At 45.1% G+C, this 16,789-nt stretch overlaps 1 non-coding gene across 1 annotated transcript; it reads left to right on the top strand.

Annotated features, from left to right (window-relative positions):
- The first annotated feature begins 922 nt into the window (after positions 1-922).
- LOC102277726 (pregnancy-associated glycoprotein 1) lies at positions 923-9,808 on the top strand. The gene is made up of 9 exons (XR_011461931.1): positions 923-975; positions 2,058-2,208; positions 3,186-3,304; positions 3,402-3,520; positions 4,719-4,912; positions 5,836-5,952; positions 7,634-7,776; positions 7,864-7,962; positions 9,655-9,808. It is a non-coding gene; the product is annotated as a pregnancy-associated glycoprotein 1 (transcript).
- Positions 9,809-16,789: the final 6,981 nt, after the last annotated feature.

Raw genomic sequence — 16,789 nt, forward strand, 5'->3', positions numbered from 1 at the left:
CAAACTTCTGATTCTCTTGAAAACATGGCCAACTGGCCTGCTTTCCAGCATGGGTGAAGTGGAGGAAAGGCTGCTCCCAGTGGTAAGGCCTGTGCTGCCCAGATTCCAACATGGCCACCTAGTCCTAGTATCATATCTCCTGCCTCCTGGGGCCATGAGTTTGTGAGAACTAGACTTCTAGCTCTCTTAAGATAAAGACTACTTTTGTCTTGATCAACTTTGACTTTGAAGCCTTTAACCCAGAACCTAGCACACAGTTCTTCCTTGTACAGTTGTTGGATGATATAAAATATCTTGTGGATGCATATGACATTTCTTCCAATACTGAAACCATGCAATTGAAGTACTGCTCTGCCCTAAATCTTTGATGCAGACTGGCATCATAGGTGCCCCTGATGTCTGCCATTAGACCCACTACCTAAAGCCAGTTGTATGTCCCTGGGCTGTCCCTGAAGTCTTCACTTTGCCATTTGACAACTTATCCTCCTAGCAATCTCCTCTCAATGAAAGACAGCAATGCATATCTCATGAAGTGGCTAGGAAGATGACATGAAACCACAAATGTCGAGCATGGCCCCTAGTATCCATTTTCATGATGTTCTTAGCAGTTTTTTCTCCAAGTAGGCAAGGTTCTCTGTCTTCTTAGATGTCCATGCAGATCAGTTTGATTTTCCAGCCAAAGCTTCAAGGAAGAGATTACAGTTCAATTCTCTGTATTCTGAGAAGCTTCAAAGGCCACTCACCAAGGACACTGATGAAGGTAAAGATTTTATCAAGACTTTGTGTTTTTTTTTTTCAGATCTTTTAGTGGCCTAAAGGGGAAAACTAGGGTAGGTCAGAGCATATATAACTAGGGGCTCCTGGTCACCACTACATGCTAAGAACCCAAACTTCCCTGAGTACTTGGAGCCAGGAAAGAAGCATGAAGTGGCTTGTGCTCCTCGGGCTGGTGGCCTTCTCAGAGTGCATAGTCAAGTAAGTATGGGGACTGTAAGTCACATCATATTCCTTTCTCAGATTTTTCTTTTCATCTGATTATTCTTCCACCCATCAGGTTTAGAAGGGAATGGAATATTTCCCTAAGAGTCTTAAAGTTCAACTCTTACTTATTGATAAGTAACTTGCTATAGGAACTGTGGATCCCAAGGTCTTGGTGTAGATTTGGGTTGCACAAATCTTGGGGTCCAGTCATGTCATGACCTATTGAAAATGCAACTCCTTGCAACTGTTCAGTGCACAGTCTATGCAGATGTCGATGTGGTCCTGTGGAATAGCACTTTTCTACATTTTATTCAACATGTCCTCTTTTTTCCCTGTCTACTTCAGTGTGTATATGCCTATGTCTGCATCTCTGTATCACTGTCATTTATCTCTCCATCTCTTTGGAAGTCACTGGGAGTGTATTTCTCTTTGTGTTGTTTTCTTTTAATTTTTCATTTGACTCTTCCTTCCTTCTCAAGCCTCTGAATTTCCCTTACTTGTTCCCTATATCTTGGATTCTTCTTTCAACTCTCTCTTCTCTTTCAACTTGGAGAAAGATACACTGTTTTATATACACTGTTTTATATCTGACAAGCAGTGTGACCACAGCCAACTCAGAAACCTCTTGCATTTCAAATTGCTCCCTTGTAAAAGAGGATAAGAGTCCCCCTTCTACCTCCTTCCTTGAGGTTCTATGAGAAGGAATGAGTGGGATGGCAACAGCAATGCTAATGGCTGTCATTGTTGAGACTTCCTATTTATCAGGTACCTTATATCCATCACTTCACTTATCCCCAAGATATTCTATTTGGAGGGTTTGTATTGTTACATTCCACCATTTTACCGAAGGGGAGACTGAGACACCACATGGTCATATGGCTTACCCAAGATTGCAGAACAGAACCTGTATTCAAATCTATGTCTTTGCCATGGTATATGCATAAAATTCTGATAATAATGTGCCTCATAAAAATGATTAGAAAATACACAGGGCCATTACAATGACAGTTATACCTTAACACTGACAGCTAATTGTAGCATCTTCTTTGTTTTCTTTGTCAAATGCTCGGTGAAAGAATACCTCTAAGGAGAGTGAAGACCATGAGAAAAACCCTCAGTGGAAAAAACATGCTGAACAATTTCTTGAAGGAACATGCTTACAGACTGTCCCAGATTTCTTTTCGTGGCTCAAATCTAACTATTCACCCACTGAGAAACATCAGGGATGTGAGTATTTTGGGAGGATGGTGCTCCACAGCGCCCCCTGGTGCTCTAGCCTAGCACTGGGGCTCATCTGGAGGTGCCAGGTGGGATGTTGGGGTTGGGGTTCCTGCAGGAGGCAGAGACACTGGAAAACAGGGACCCCAACCAGAGGAGAAGGCACTCTCATCCTCAACTGTTGGTCTTTGTGACTGGGCCTGGCAATTACCAGGTGGCAGGTAAATATCCATTTCTGTGTCAAAGATGTGTCATTAGTTTGAGGGTGATTGTTCCTTCTGAACTAAGTGAGCCACTCAGTTACAGATGAAGAGTGAACCATCACTGATCAAAAGGTAGAACCAACTGCAAAGCAATTGTGAATCCCCAGGCAGAGGAATTCAGTTTCCACAGATGCAAGAACCACAGCAGTAAAAAGTTACTGAACCTGTATTCCATGTATGGCCATAAGAATCAATCACTGTGGTTACTGTTTTTAGATTAGAAAAGGGCTTATTTTGTCTTCAAGAATGCCCATGCCAGCCTGAGAGATAGGCAAAGAGTAAATACATGTCAAATGAAAGGGTCACCTGTGTGGTGTTGATTGGATGTGGTCTGAGTTTGGAGGGAGTGGCTGGGGTTGATCAAGAAGGACCTCCTGGAGAAGGGGGTGCTAAGGCTGGGTTTGAAGAGACTACAGAGCTTCTCAAATGAAGGCACCAGGACTTCCCTGGGTGTCCAGTGGTCCTGGAGGCCCAGTGGTTATGCCTCTGGGCTTCCCATGCAGGAGGTACCACTTCAACGCCTGGTCATAGAGTCAATATCCTGCATACAATGTAGCACAGGAAAAATATATCAAATGCAGATACCTCTGTGACCAAAGTCTGTGAGCTGCACAGTGGTTAGAAAGTGATCTCAAGAGATATGTGACACCCAGAGGGAGGCATCAGTGTGGGAATAGAGGGTAGCCAGTTCTGCACTAACCCACTCCCTCCTTCTCCCTGTAGTTGGTCTACTGTGGGTAACATCACCATTGGAACACCCCCTCAGGAATTCCAGGTTGTCTTTGACACAGGCTCATCTGACTTGTGGGTGCCCTCCGACTTTTGCACCAGTCCAGCCTGTTGTGAGTACAGACACCCCCTACCCAGACCATCCTTCACTTGCCCTGCCCCCTGTTTCCACCCTTGGCACCTGATGACACTCATCTCTTGTGTCTGCAGCTAAACACGTTAGGTTCAGACATCTTCAGTCTTCCACCTTCCGGCCTACCAATAAGACCTTCAGCATCACCTATGGATCTGGGAGAATGAAAGGAGTTGTTGCTCATGACACAGTTTGGGTAACAGTGTAACAAATGCTGAGTCAGGACTGGCTATGGAGTGACCACTGCTTGCAAAACAGATGCAGGACCATCTGGCAGGACCCTTCCTAGCCTAACTCCCATAGATATTGGCCATCTTATCCACAGGATCATGTCTCTGGGGAGGCAGTGCCCATGGTGACACACAAGCAAACAAATTAGCTAACCCAGAGAGTGGTTGAGGTGTGGACTTGCAGCTCCTCTGCCCATGAGCAGTTCAAGGTTCATTTTGCTGGGAGCAAGAAGAAAGGGGAAAAAAGCACCCACTTTTATATTCACAGACTGTTCCAGGCACTTTCAGGTGATAACTGGTTTAATCCTGCAACAACCCCACACAGCAGTTACTCTGATTAGCTCATGAGACATATGAGGAAACTGAGGTGCAGACAGCAAGGGCCTTGCTGAGGGCACACATGTGGTAAAAGGTGGAGTTAGGCTGGCTTTTCAGGACTGAAGTTGCTGTGGGGTGTTTGGGGACAGGATAAAACTGATCTGGGGACCCTGGGGGCAGTCAAGGGCTTCAGGTATCCAGAGTGGGAAACTGGGGGCCTGAGAAGTCAAGGGGCCTGATAAATGAGTTCTCACTCTAGAGGACCCTTGAGAGTCTAATAAACCTATGGCCTGCCTCCCCCAAAATACTTGAGTAGTTCCCTCTCTCTCTTTCTCTCTCATACACACTCACAGAAATATACACATATCCCCAAAAGTGAATTCCCCAGGCAGTAATTTCATAGAACCCTGCAAGCAAGATTGTGTTTTTGGCTTCTGTCTTCCTGGACAGATGCAGAATCCACAGTACATTACAGAGAATGCAGTCCATTCCTGTCATTAGGTCACAGTGATGCCAAAGAGAAGGCTATCTTGCTCTCTCATTTTGTCCATAAGGTGGCACCAATGGGACCTGGCCTGACTCTTGGTTGCCCCACCTGTACAGAAGCCACAAGGCCAATTTGACTCACTCAGGTGGTGTTTTTCAGAGGGGCAGATGTTTTAAAATTCACAGCCTCTCTCAAATGGAACCCAAATTCCCCTCCCAGCTTGGTCTAACCATCTGTGGGGCCACCAAAGACAGAGCCCAGCCTCAATTCTTCTCTGAGGATCTAATGGCAATGCACCCCAGCCCAGTCCTAGCCCCACTTCACATATCTGTAAGTGGGAACACTCTTCTCTCCCACAGATTGGGGACCTTGTAAGTACTGACCAGCCATTTGGTCTAAGCATGGAGGAATATGGGTTTGAGGGTATACCTTTTGATGGCATCTTGGGCTTGAACTACCCCAACATATCCTTCTCTGGAGCCATCCCCATCTTTGACAAGCTGAAGAATCAAGGTGCCATTTCTGAGCCTGTTTTTGCCTTCTACTTGAGCAAGTAAGTCTGAGATGGACAATCCCTTTCTCCAAATTAGCTGTAAGATGCTTTCAGTTGCACAAAAATTATAGAACACTTGATAAAGAAGTATCCTGAGAGATAATCTAACCCAGGATAACTATGGACCCAGGGCCCTACCTGGCTTCACCCTGGCTTTTATAAATAAAATTTTATTGGAACACAACCCTACTCCTGGGCTCAAGACCAGTAACTTGGTCTAGGGGGGGTGAGTGAGGAGGAAGGCTAATGGAAGGCAACAGGAAACAAGTTGAAGGAAAAGGCATTAGGATTTGCTTATGAATTTGATAAGGAAGGAAGGAGAAGGATGGTGGATATCTTTCCTTCCTCATTAGCATTTCACTGGGAGCCCAGGACCAGCTACCCAATTTGTAGGAGCCAGTGAGAAATGAAAGTGTGGGACACAAAAGTGTGGGACCCCTTGTTCAAGAAATATTAGGCATTTCAAGACAGGGAGAGCAGAGGTGGGGTCCCTTCTGAGTGTGGGGCCCTTTGGACAGTAGAGGTCACAGGCCAGTGGAGCCAACTCTGGGTGACCTGAACCCACACCCTTAGAACTCCCAGGCCTTGATTTTCCTGAAAAATGACAAGGTGGACAAGGGGAAAGCCAAAACACTTCAGCACCCTGTCCTCTGAGGGTGTCTGAGCACTCAGGTCACTGGAGGTCCAGGGCATCTTCAGAAGACATAGTGGGTGGAGCCCAGCCAAGTGATTCAGCTTCTAACCTCCTCTGTGCCACTCATTAGCCAGTAACAGACCTCAGTCTGGATCTCAATCTCTCCTAGACTCGATTTCTGCATCTGTACATGGGGACCTTATTAGGGCCTTGATGGGTGGACAAGCACAGCTCTCAGACAGTGCTGTTGTTACTGTCCTCCAAGGATCCCCCCCTCTCTTCTCTACAGAGACAAGCAGGAGGGCAGTGTGGTGATGTTTGGTGGGGTGGACCACCACTACTACAAGGGGAGAGCTCAACTGGGTACCATTGATCCAAGCAGGTGACTGGATTGTACACATGGACCAGGTAAGCCTCTCCCTCTGAGGGTCAGCCCAAGTGATGCTCCCACTACTGTACATGGACACAGGCAGACACACACAAATGCATTCTCAGACACACAGTCACACAGACATATACACCACCCACAATGACACAGACAGACACACAGACACATGGAAACACACAAGCAGACACATATAAACATACACAGAGACACATAAAAACATGCATAGCTAGTCAGAGACACACAAGCACACACAGAGACACATACAAACACACATACAAACAAACACACAAGCACATAGATACACAAACAACCCATGGGTTCATAATCCCCAGGCCTTCTGAGCAAGGCTCTGACCAGGGTCCTAAAAGGGTCCAGAGAGGTCTGTGCAGCTGGGAGAGGGCTGCACCCACTGCCCTTTGAGGTGGGGAGCATGGTTAGAGGACTCTACAGTGTGGTGAACAGAGGATCAGGGAGAATTTCTCCAGCCTGAACAGAGTTATGATAAGATGACCAACTGTCCAGGGCTACCTAGGACATAGGAAGTTCTCAGTACAGATAAATGTCATTTTAAAAACAGGGACAGTCCTGAGAAAATGGGGAAAACTGGTCTTCTTAGGGAGCAGCTACCCAGCAGTGGAGAGAGGTTGGCTGCAGTCTTAAGACGTGAAAGCAACTAATAAAAAAACACACCCCAAGTTCTTGGGCACACAGTGGGACAGGGGCTATAACAGAGAATCAGGAAGGTGGGATCCAGGAGTGACCTGAGGACAAGAGGCATAATTGATAGGATTCTGTGTGATACCCTCAGACAAAAGCTGACCTGTCCTTTGGAGTTTCTGTGGGCTAGTCATGTATTTCCTGGCCAGGGTCTCAGGGTCTGAGCTGGTTGTAGGAGCAGTGCTGGGAGACACCCTCTCCCAGAGGAGCCCCTCTCTCCCCCTACTATGAGAATCTGCTGCCCCTGCAAATCTCCATCTTCACTCTGTGTGTGACCCATTATTTGTTCCCCACCAGATACAGCTCTCTGGATGTTTCTTATTGTTTTCTCAGTCTTCATTCACTCATTGAACAGACAAGCATTGGGCATCCACTGTGTGCCAGGCACTTTAGGGAGGCAAGGAGAATAAAACTCACCCTCACATCTAAGAAGGCAGATGTACATGAAGTGACTCACCCACATAGTGAATTGTGACTTTGGTACATGCTAGACATGAGGAGGAGAAGGCAATGGCAACTCACTCCAGTACTCTTGCCTGGAAAATCCCAGGGATGGCAGAGCCTGGTGGGCTGCCCTCTATGAGGTCACACAGAGTCGGACATGACTGAAGTGAGTTAGCAGCAGCAGCAGCAGCAGAGACATGAGGAAGGGTCTACAGAGAGTGACTAAGACAGGAGACTGATAAACACCAGGGGAAAGACTTCCCAAAACAATACAATTAAGCTGGAATCTGGAAGATGAGAAGAAATTTGCTAGTCAAAGTGGAGGAGTCTTCTAGGAAGGAAGACCAGCTTGTGTCAAGGTACAAAAGATCCTGGTGTATTCAAGTACTGCATTCAAGGATGTCAAGAAAGGTGCTGTGTCGAGAGCAAAGGAAAAGAGGGCAAGAGATGAAGGGCTGTTTAGGAGACAGTCGGGAAGGGGACAACTCTGGGGAGACTCAGAGTGACCTTGATGCCCACTTTCTTCCTTTGTCTCTCAGCATCTCCATTGAAAGAAAGGTTATTGCTTGTTCTGGAGGCTGCAAGGCCTTTGTTGACACCGGGACAGCATTCATCGAAGGCCCAAAAACACTGGTCGATAACATGCAGAAGCTCATCGGGGCCAAGCCACCAGGTTCCAAGGTGAAGGGTCATGCCCCAGGGTCACTCCCAGTCTCCACACACAACAAGGATCTCCAGGGCCAACCTCTCACCCTCTCTCTCTAACAGCACTACGTTTCATGTTCTGCGGTCAATACCCTGCCCTCTATTATCTTCACCATCAACGGCATCAACTACCCAGTGCCAGCTCGAGCCTACATCCTCAAGGTGAGGGGACAATACTGAGGGTTGGTTCTCAAACTGGAGCTTGCAGGAACCCTTGGGCTGCTGCTGGGAGGAGGGCGCCCTCTGGAGGCCATGTCACACCATTGCAGATGCTGCTGAGCCCTGTGGCTGGGCCAGTGCCTCCCACAAAACCAATCACTTGAGAGTAAAGGGCCGTGTGGGACACTGATCTTCCTGAAATAAATGTGGAGATGCCACACCATATGGCATGGTGGGAGTCAGGAGAGGGGAACACTAAGGTCCTCAGTCCTCAAAGAGCTTCAATTCAATCTGAACCCTTAGAGGTGCATGAACATGAAATTCAGCACTAGCAGTCCCTGAAATAGGCCATGTTACAAGGAGAATGGCTGGGGACAGTCCCAGTGTGATGTCCCAGCATAAGTTAACAGTCTCCCTTCCCTTCTCAAAGTTTTCCTGGTTTGGATGATAAATTACATGGTCAGCCTAGTTCTTGGCTGCATCTTCCCCTTGCTCTGGCCAGGTGCCTCCTTTGTGAGTTGGGGTACCCAACCCTCTGTGGGGAGGTTGGATGCTAATGTGAATAAAGGGTGCACAGTGACTGCTCAGCCCCAGCACAGGGTGGAGGCTTCATGTCAGCTCCCTGTGGGAGTTCAGAGCAGGCTGATGGGCTCAAAGAAGGCTTTGAGGAAGAGAGGGAATTTCAGGAATTCTAAAACCACAAACTCATTGAGCCATATGGAGGGTTGCTTGGTTCTAGGCAAAACTGCACTGGATTCCATGCAAATGGCATCTCAAGGTGATCTGCACTGGGGCACTGGGGACTTACTAGGGGTGATGAGGGCTACAGACTGACCAGTGGGGATGGGGAACAAGAGTACATTACCCAACCAAGCCTGGAGTGGCCAAAGAGGGTGAGTGTGGGCTGAAGGAGGCTTCTCAGAGTTCCTGAGTTAAGTCTTCAAGAACGTGTTGTGGGCACTGCTCTATTTAAGATGGATAACCAACAATGAGTTGCTGTGTAGCACAGGGAACTCCACTCAGTTATATGACAGCCTGGATGGGAGGGGTGTCTTTGGGACCAGGATACCTGGATACATATGGTTGAGTCCCTTTACTGTCCACCTGAAACTCAGAATATTGTTAATCAGCTATACTCCAATACAAAATAAAGTTTTTTAATAAAGTACAGATTGTGGGGATGCAGGAGGAGAACCAGCATTCTCTGCAGAGAAAACAAGGAGCAAGAGTCAGAAGGAAAGAAACAGGGAGTGAGGAGAGCTATGGACACACTTGTTCTTTTCTAAAAAAATTATATTGAAGTGTGGCTAATCTTCAGTGTTGCATTAAGTTCTGCTGCACAGCAATGTGACTCAGTTATACACATAAAAAATATATTTTTTTTTATTCTTTTTCATGTGATTTATCACTGAATATTGAATATAGTTTCTTATGCTCTACAGTAGGACTTTGTTGTTTTTCATTCCTCTGTTTCCCAACTACCACTCCTCCCCTCCACCACACCCTTCCTCATGGCAACCTCATGTCTTGGACCTCTTTGGTTTTGGATGAACTCTCATATCCCCTGCTGCTGAGAAAACCCCTTGATACTTACCAAAAGAGGGAAATAAAACAAAGAATTGTGCTGGGTCTGGATATTGGGGGAGTCACTGGTAAGGGCTCATGCTGACTGGTGTGTGTCTCTGACTCCCCCAGGATTCTAGAGGCCACTGCTATACCACCTTTAAAGAGAACACACAGATTGAGTCCATCTACAGAGACCTGGATCCTGGGTGACGTCTTCCTGAGGCTGTATTTCTCAGTCTTTGATCGAGGAAATGACAGGATTGGCCTGGCACAGGCAGTGTAAATGCTTGGAGTGGTTCAGGAATCAGTAAGGCCGCTCCTAACACACACTCACTCACACTTGGGCACTGCTGCCCAGGATGCTGGTGAACTGTGTTTGGTGGTCTGCACACCCTATTCTCAGTAAAGAATAAAGGGTTTCACTCTTAATGGTGCTGAAACAAATGGTTGCCTCTGTTTGTGTCTGGGAGTGAAGGATCTAGAACCAAGTCTGAATCAAAATTGAGAGGAGCCCTACTCCAACTGGCTTCAAGGAAAAGGGAGACTCATTGAAATGATTCTGGGAATCCAGGACACAAGAATCAGAGCAAATACAAAGATCTCAGTGACTGGACCCAAGAAATCAGAAGTCATCAGTTCTCTCTCTCTCTCCCTCAGTCTTTTCCCTTCCCTCTTCTTTGATGGTCTTAGCCTGACAACTTTCTTCCTTAAGGCTTCTACACCTAGTGAGGGAGTCCAAGCTACCTGCCCTAGGGTTTTATATCCTGAAGGCATCTTCTAGTAAGGAAAGAAGCTTGGAGCCATCAGAGTTCAAGGGTGTTCTCTGAATGACCCACCTCAGTTCACATGTACAGCCCTAGATCAGCCATCCTGGCAGGGCCATGGGGTCCTATGATTGGCTTTACATGGTCATTGGCCCTGACCCAGCAGCACACATGATTGTCAATTTCCTCCAGAACTACATGACTGAAGCTGGGGAGAGGCAGCCCCAAGGATAGCGACTGGGGATGGTCTAGGCCATGGAAGAGTTTGTGATGACCCACCAACTCCACCACCTCCTCATTCAGAGGAATTATAAGGGGTAATGAAATAGACTCTCTTCATCCCATCTCAGATGATCTTATCACTGGGCTTCTCCTCCAGGGGATTTTGGGTGAGGTACTTCATGCAGAGCTGGTTCCCTCTTGTTCCCACACCCCAGTCACCAGCTCTCTGCCACATATGCCTGCTCTGTCCTTTCCAGTCCTACTTGGTAAGTGGTGGCCCCAGTGGATCCCTGAGCCATCCCCCTCCTCCAGGGCCCAGAATGCCCCTTCCTTGGCCTCCAATGCTGCTGGGGAGAATGCAATGCATGTATCCATGGACCCAGGGTACACAGAGCCTTCAGCCTTTCTGAGCTTCCTCCAGGGGTGGAGCTACAAACTATTTGCTTGGAGCTGCCATGGTTAGGCACTTTTGCAGTGGAAGCATCCATTCTTTCCACCTGGAGGCCCTCAGTAGATGCCTCAGCTGAGACAGCAGGGGTCAGAGGTTGATTTCCTTTCAGATTGACTGGTTTGATCTCCTTGTTGTATAAGGGACTCTCAAGAATCTTCTCAAGCACCACAGTTCAAAAGCTCAATTCTTTGGCATTCACCCTTTTGTATGGTCCAGATCTCACATCTGTACATGATTACTGGAAAACCATAGCTGTGACACTACAGACCTCTGTAGCAAAATGAGTCTCTGCTTTTTAATACACTGTTCAGGTTTTTCATAGCCTTTCTTCCTTCCAAGGAGCAAGTGTCTTTTAATTTTGTGGCTGCAGTCAAGGTCCATAGTGATTTTGGAGCCCAAGAAAATAAAATCTGCCACTGTTTCCACTTCTCCCTCATCTATATGCCATGAAGTGGTGGGACTGGATGCCATGAATGTTGAGTATCTTTTTGTGAATAGTTTTTTGAATGTTGAGTTTTAACCAGCTTTTTGCATCTCCTCTCCTTATCAATTGGTCTTTAGTTCTTTGCTTTCTGCTATTAGGGTGGTGTCATCTTCATTCTGTGGATGTTGATATTTCTCCCAGCAATCTTGATTCCATCTTGGGATTTATGCAGTCCAGCATATCAAATGATCTTTCCTACATACAAGTTCAATAACCAGAGTGACAATGTATACACTTGTCATGCTCCTTTCCCAATTTTAAATCTTTTAGTTGTTCTGTGTCTGATTCTAACTGCCACTTTTTGACCTACATACAGACTTTCAGGAGACAGGTAAGGTGATCTGCTACTCCCATTCTCTTAAGAATTTTCCACAGTTTGTTGTGGTCCATACAGTGAAAGGCTTTAGCATAGTCAGTGAAGCAGATGTAGATGTTTTTCTGGAATCTGCTTGGTTTCTCTATGATCCAATGGATGTTGGCAATTTGATCTCTGGTTCCTCAAACCAGTTTGTACATCTGGAAGTTCTCAGTTCATGTACAGTGAAGCTTAGCTTGAAGGATTTTGAGCATTACCTTGCTAGCAAGTGAGATGAGCACAATTGCATGATAGGTTGAACATTCTTTGCAGTTGCCTTTCTTTTGGATTGGAATGAAACTGACCTTTCCAGCACTGTGGCCACTGCTGAGTTTTCCAAATTTGCTGCCATATTGAATGCAGCACTGTTACAGCCTCATTTTTTAGGATGTTTTAAACAGCTCAGCTGGAATTCCATCACCTACACTAGCTTTGCTTGTAGTGATGCTTCCTAAGGCCCACTTGACTTTATGCTCTAGGATATCTGGCTTTACATAAGTGACTCCAACATCATCTATATCCCGGTCATTATGAACATTTTTGTATAGTTTTTCTGTGCATTCTTGTTCAGTTCAGTTAAGTCACTCAGTCATGTCTGACTCTTTGCAACCCCATGAATCACAGCACGCCAGGCCTCCCTGTCCATCACCAACTCCCAGATTTCACCCAGACTCACGTCCATCAAGTCAGTGATGTCATCCAGCCATCTCATCCTCTGTCGTCCCCTTCTTCTCCTGCCCACAATCCCTCCCAGCATCAGAGTCTTTTCCAAAGAGTCAACCCTTCACATGAGGTGGCCAAAGTACTGGAGTTTCAGCTTCAGCATCATTCCTTCCAAAGAAATCCCAGGGCTGATCTCCTTTGGAATGGACTGGTTGGAACTCCTTGCTGTCGAAGGGACTCGCAAGAGTCTTCTCCAACACCACAGTTCAAAAGCATCAATTCTTCAAAAAATTCAAAAAAAAAAAAAAAAAAAAAGCTTCAGCACTTCACAGTCCAACTCTCACATCCATACATGACCACAGGAAAAACCATAGCCTTGACTAGATGGACCTTTGTTGGCAAAGTAATGTCTTTGCTTTTGAATATGCTATCTAGGTTGGTCATAACTTTCCTTCCAAGGAGTAAGCATCTTTTAATTTCATGGCTGCAGTCACCATCTGCAGTGATTTTAGAGCACCCGTCCCCCCAAAAAAAAGTCTGACACTGTTTTCCTTGTTTCCCCATCTATTTCCCATGAAGTGATGGAACCGGATGCCATGATCTTCATTTTCTGAATATTGACCTTTAAGCCAACATTTTCATGCTCCACTTTCACTTTCATCAAGAGGCTTTTTATTTCCTCTTCACTTTATGCCATAAGGGTGGTGTCTTCTGCATATCTGAGGTATTGATATTTCTCCCAGCAATCTTGCTTCTAGCTTGTGTTTCTTCCAGTCCAGAGTTTCTCATGATGTACTCTGCATATAAGTTAAATAAGCAGGATGACAATATACAGCCTTGACATACTCCTTTTCCTATTTGGAACCAGTCTGTTATTCCATGTCCAGTTCTCACTGTTGCTTCCTGACCTGCACATACAAATTTCTCAAGAGGCAGATCAGGTGGTCTGGTATTCCCAACTCTTTCAGAATTTTCCACAGTTTATTGTGATCCACACAGTCAAAGGCTTTGGCATAGTCAATAAAGCAGAAATAGATGATTTTCTGGAACTCTCTTGCTTTTCCCATGATCCAGAGGATGTTGGCAATTTGATCTCTGGTTCCTCTGCCTTTTCTAAAACCAGCTTGAACATCAGGAAGTTCACGGTTCACATATTGCTAAAGCCTGGCTTGGAGAATTTTGAGCATTACTTTACTAGCATGTGAGATGAGTGCAATTGTGCGGTAGTTTGAGCATTCTTTGGCATTGCCTTTCATTGGAATTGGAATGAAAAACTGACCTTTTCCAGTCCTGTGGCCACTGCTGACTTTTCCAAATTTGCTGGCATATTGGGTGCAGCACTTTCACAGCATCATCTTTCAGGATTTGAAAGAGCTCAACTGGAATTCCATCACCCACACTAGCTTTGTTTGTAGTGATGCTTTCTAAGGCCCACTTGACTTCACATTCCAGGATGTCTGGCTCTAGGTCAGTGATCACACCATCGTGATTATCTTGGTCATGAAGATCTTTTTTGTACAGTTCTTCTGTGCATTCTTGTTACCTCTTCTTAATATCATCTGCTTCTATTAGGTCTTTGACTTTTCTCTCCTTTATTGTGCCCATCTTTGGATGAAGTATTCCTGTGGTATCTCCAATTTTCCTGAAGAGATCTATATTCTTTACAATTTATTATTTTCATTTAATTCTTGCACTTTTCACTTATGAGGACTTTCTTATCTCTCCTTGCTATTCTCTGAAAATCTGCATTTCATTGAGTGTATCTTTCCCTTTCTTGTTTGCTGTTCATTTATCTTCTTTTCTCAGCTGTTTTCAAGACCTCCTCAGGCAACCACTTTGCCTTCTCACATTTGTTTTTCTTGGGGATGGTTTTGGCCACCACTTCCCATACAATGTTACACTCCATCCATAGTTCTTCAGGCTACCAGACCCAATCCCCTGAATCTATTTTTCATCTCCACTGTATAATCATAAGGGATTTGATTAAGGTCATAGCTTAATGGTCTAGTGGTTTTCCTTACTTTCTTCAATTGAAGCCTGAATATTGCTTGCTTCTGCTTAAACAATAGTGCCAGATGACCACCCATGACTTCCTGTCGGTATGGAACAACAACAACAAAAAAAAACAACACAATTTGAGAACTATACAGTGAAAGTCAGAAATAGATTTAAGGGACTAGATCTGATAGATAGCGTGCCTGATGAACTATGGACGGAGGTTCATGACATTGTACAGAAGACAGGAATCAAGACCATCCCCATGGAAAAGAAATGCAAAATGGCAAAATGGCTGTCTGAGAGACCTTACAAATATCTATGAAAAAAAGAGAAGCAAAAAGCAAAGGAGAAAAGGAAAAATATAAGCATCTGAATGCAGAGTTCCAAAGAATAGCAAGAAGAGATAAGAAAGCCTTCCTCAGCAATAAATGCAAATAATAGAGGAAAACAACAGAATGGGAAAGACTAGAGATCTCTTCAAAAAATTAGAGATACCAAGGGAACATTTCATGCAAAGATGGGCTCGATAAAAGACAGCAAAAGTATGGACCTAACAGAAGCAGAAGATAAAAAAAAGAGGTGGCAAGTATACACAGAAGAACTGTACAAAGAAGAGTTTCATGACCCAGATAAAAACAATGGTGTAATCACTCACCTATAGCCAAACATCCTGGAATGTGAAGTCAAGTGGGCCTTAGAAAGGATCACTATGAATAAAGATAGTGGAGGTGATGGAATTCCAGTTAAGCTCTTTCAAATCCTGAAAGATGATGCTGTGAAAGTGCTGTACTCAATATGCCAGCAAATTTGGAAACTCAGCAGTGGCCACAGGACTGGAAAAGGTCAGTTTTCATTCCAATCCTAAAGAAAGGTAATGCCAAAGACTGCTCAAACTTCTGCACATTTGCATTCATCTCACACGCTAGTAAAGTTATGCTCAAAATTCTCCAAGCCAGGCTTTAGCAGTACATGAACCGTGAACTTCCAGATGCACAAGCTGGCTTTAGAAAAGGCAGAGGAACCAGAGATCAAATTGCCAACATCCTCTGGATCATGGGAAAAGCAAGAGAGTTCCAGAAAATCATCTATTTCTGCTTTATTGACTATGCCAAAGCCTTTGACTGTGTGGATCACAATAAACTGTGGAAAATTATGAAAGAGATGGTAATACCAGCACACCTGACCTTCCTTTTGAGAAACCTGTATGCAGATCAGGAAGCAACAGTTAGAATTGGACAAGGAACAAGAAACTGGTTCCAAATAGGAAAAGGAGTGCATCAAGGCTGTATATTGTCACCCTGCTTATTTAACTTATATGCAGAGTACATCATGAGAAACGCTGGACTGGAAGAGACATAAGATGGAATCAAGATTGCCGGGAGAAATATCAACAATCTCAGATATGCAGATGACACCACCCTTATGGCAGAAAGTGAAGAGGAACTAAAGAGCCTCTTGATGAAAGTGAAAGAGGAGAGTGAAAAAGTTGGCTTAAAGCTTAACATTCAGAAAACTAAGACCATGGCATCTGGTCCCATCACTTCATGGGAATTAGATGGGTCAACAGAGTCAGACTTTATTTTTGGGGGCTCCAAAATCACTGCAGATGGTGACTGCAGCCACGAAATTAAAAGACGCTTACTCCTTGGAAGGAAAGTTATGACCAACCTAGATAGCATATTGAAAAGTGAGTTATTACTATACCAACAAAAGTCTGTCTAGTCAAGGCTATGGTTTATCCAGTGGTCATGTATGGATATGAGAGTGGGACTGTGAAGAAAACTGAGTGTCAAAGAATTGATGCTGTTGAACTGTGGTGTTGGAGAAGACTCTTGAGAGTCCCTTGGTCTGCAAGGAGATCCAACCAGTCCATCCTAAAGGAGATAAGTCCTGGGTGTTCATTGGAAGGACTGATGTTGAACCTGAAAATTCAATACTTTGGCCACCACATCCTATGAGTTGACTCACTGGAAAAGACCCTGATGCTGGGAGGGATTGGGGGCAGGAGGAGAAGGGGATGACAGAGGATAAGATGGCTGGATTTGTTTTCCACCTAGTGCAGAATGTCTACCACGAGGCTGGCCCTCCAGTAAAAGGTCACCTGGTTTTTGCAGACTTAGCCCACTCCAGATCCCTTTCACATCTGTCAGTAAAATCTAGAGAACAAACTCAGTCAAAGATCTCACTTCTGCAGAAAACAGCTTTTGTTTTTTTAGAAAACAATATTTGGTAACACATTCAAAATCTTGTGCTCCTTGCCTTGGATTCAAGGACTTGTACCAGAGGATGGAAAGCTAGCTTCCCCTTCCACCTAAATCTTTCTCTAC

Source organism: Bos mutus, chromosome 22 (assembly GCF_027580195.1).
Source record: "Bos mutus isolate GX-2022 chromosome 22, NWIPB_WYAK_1.1, whole genome shotgun sequence".
Lineage (NCBI taxonomy): Eukaryota > Metazoa > Chordata > Mammalia > Artiodactyla > Bovidae > Bos > Bos mutus.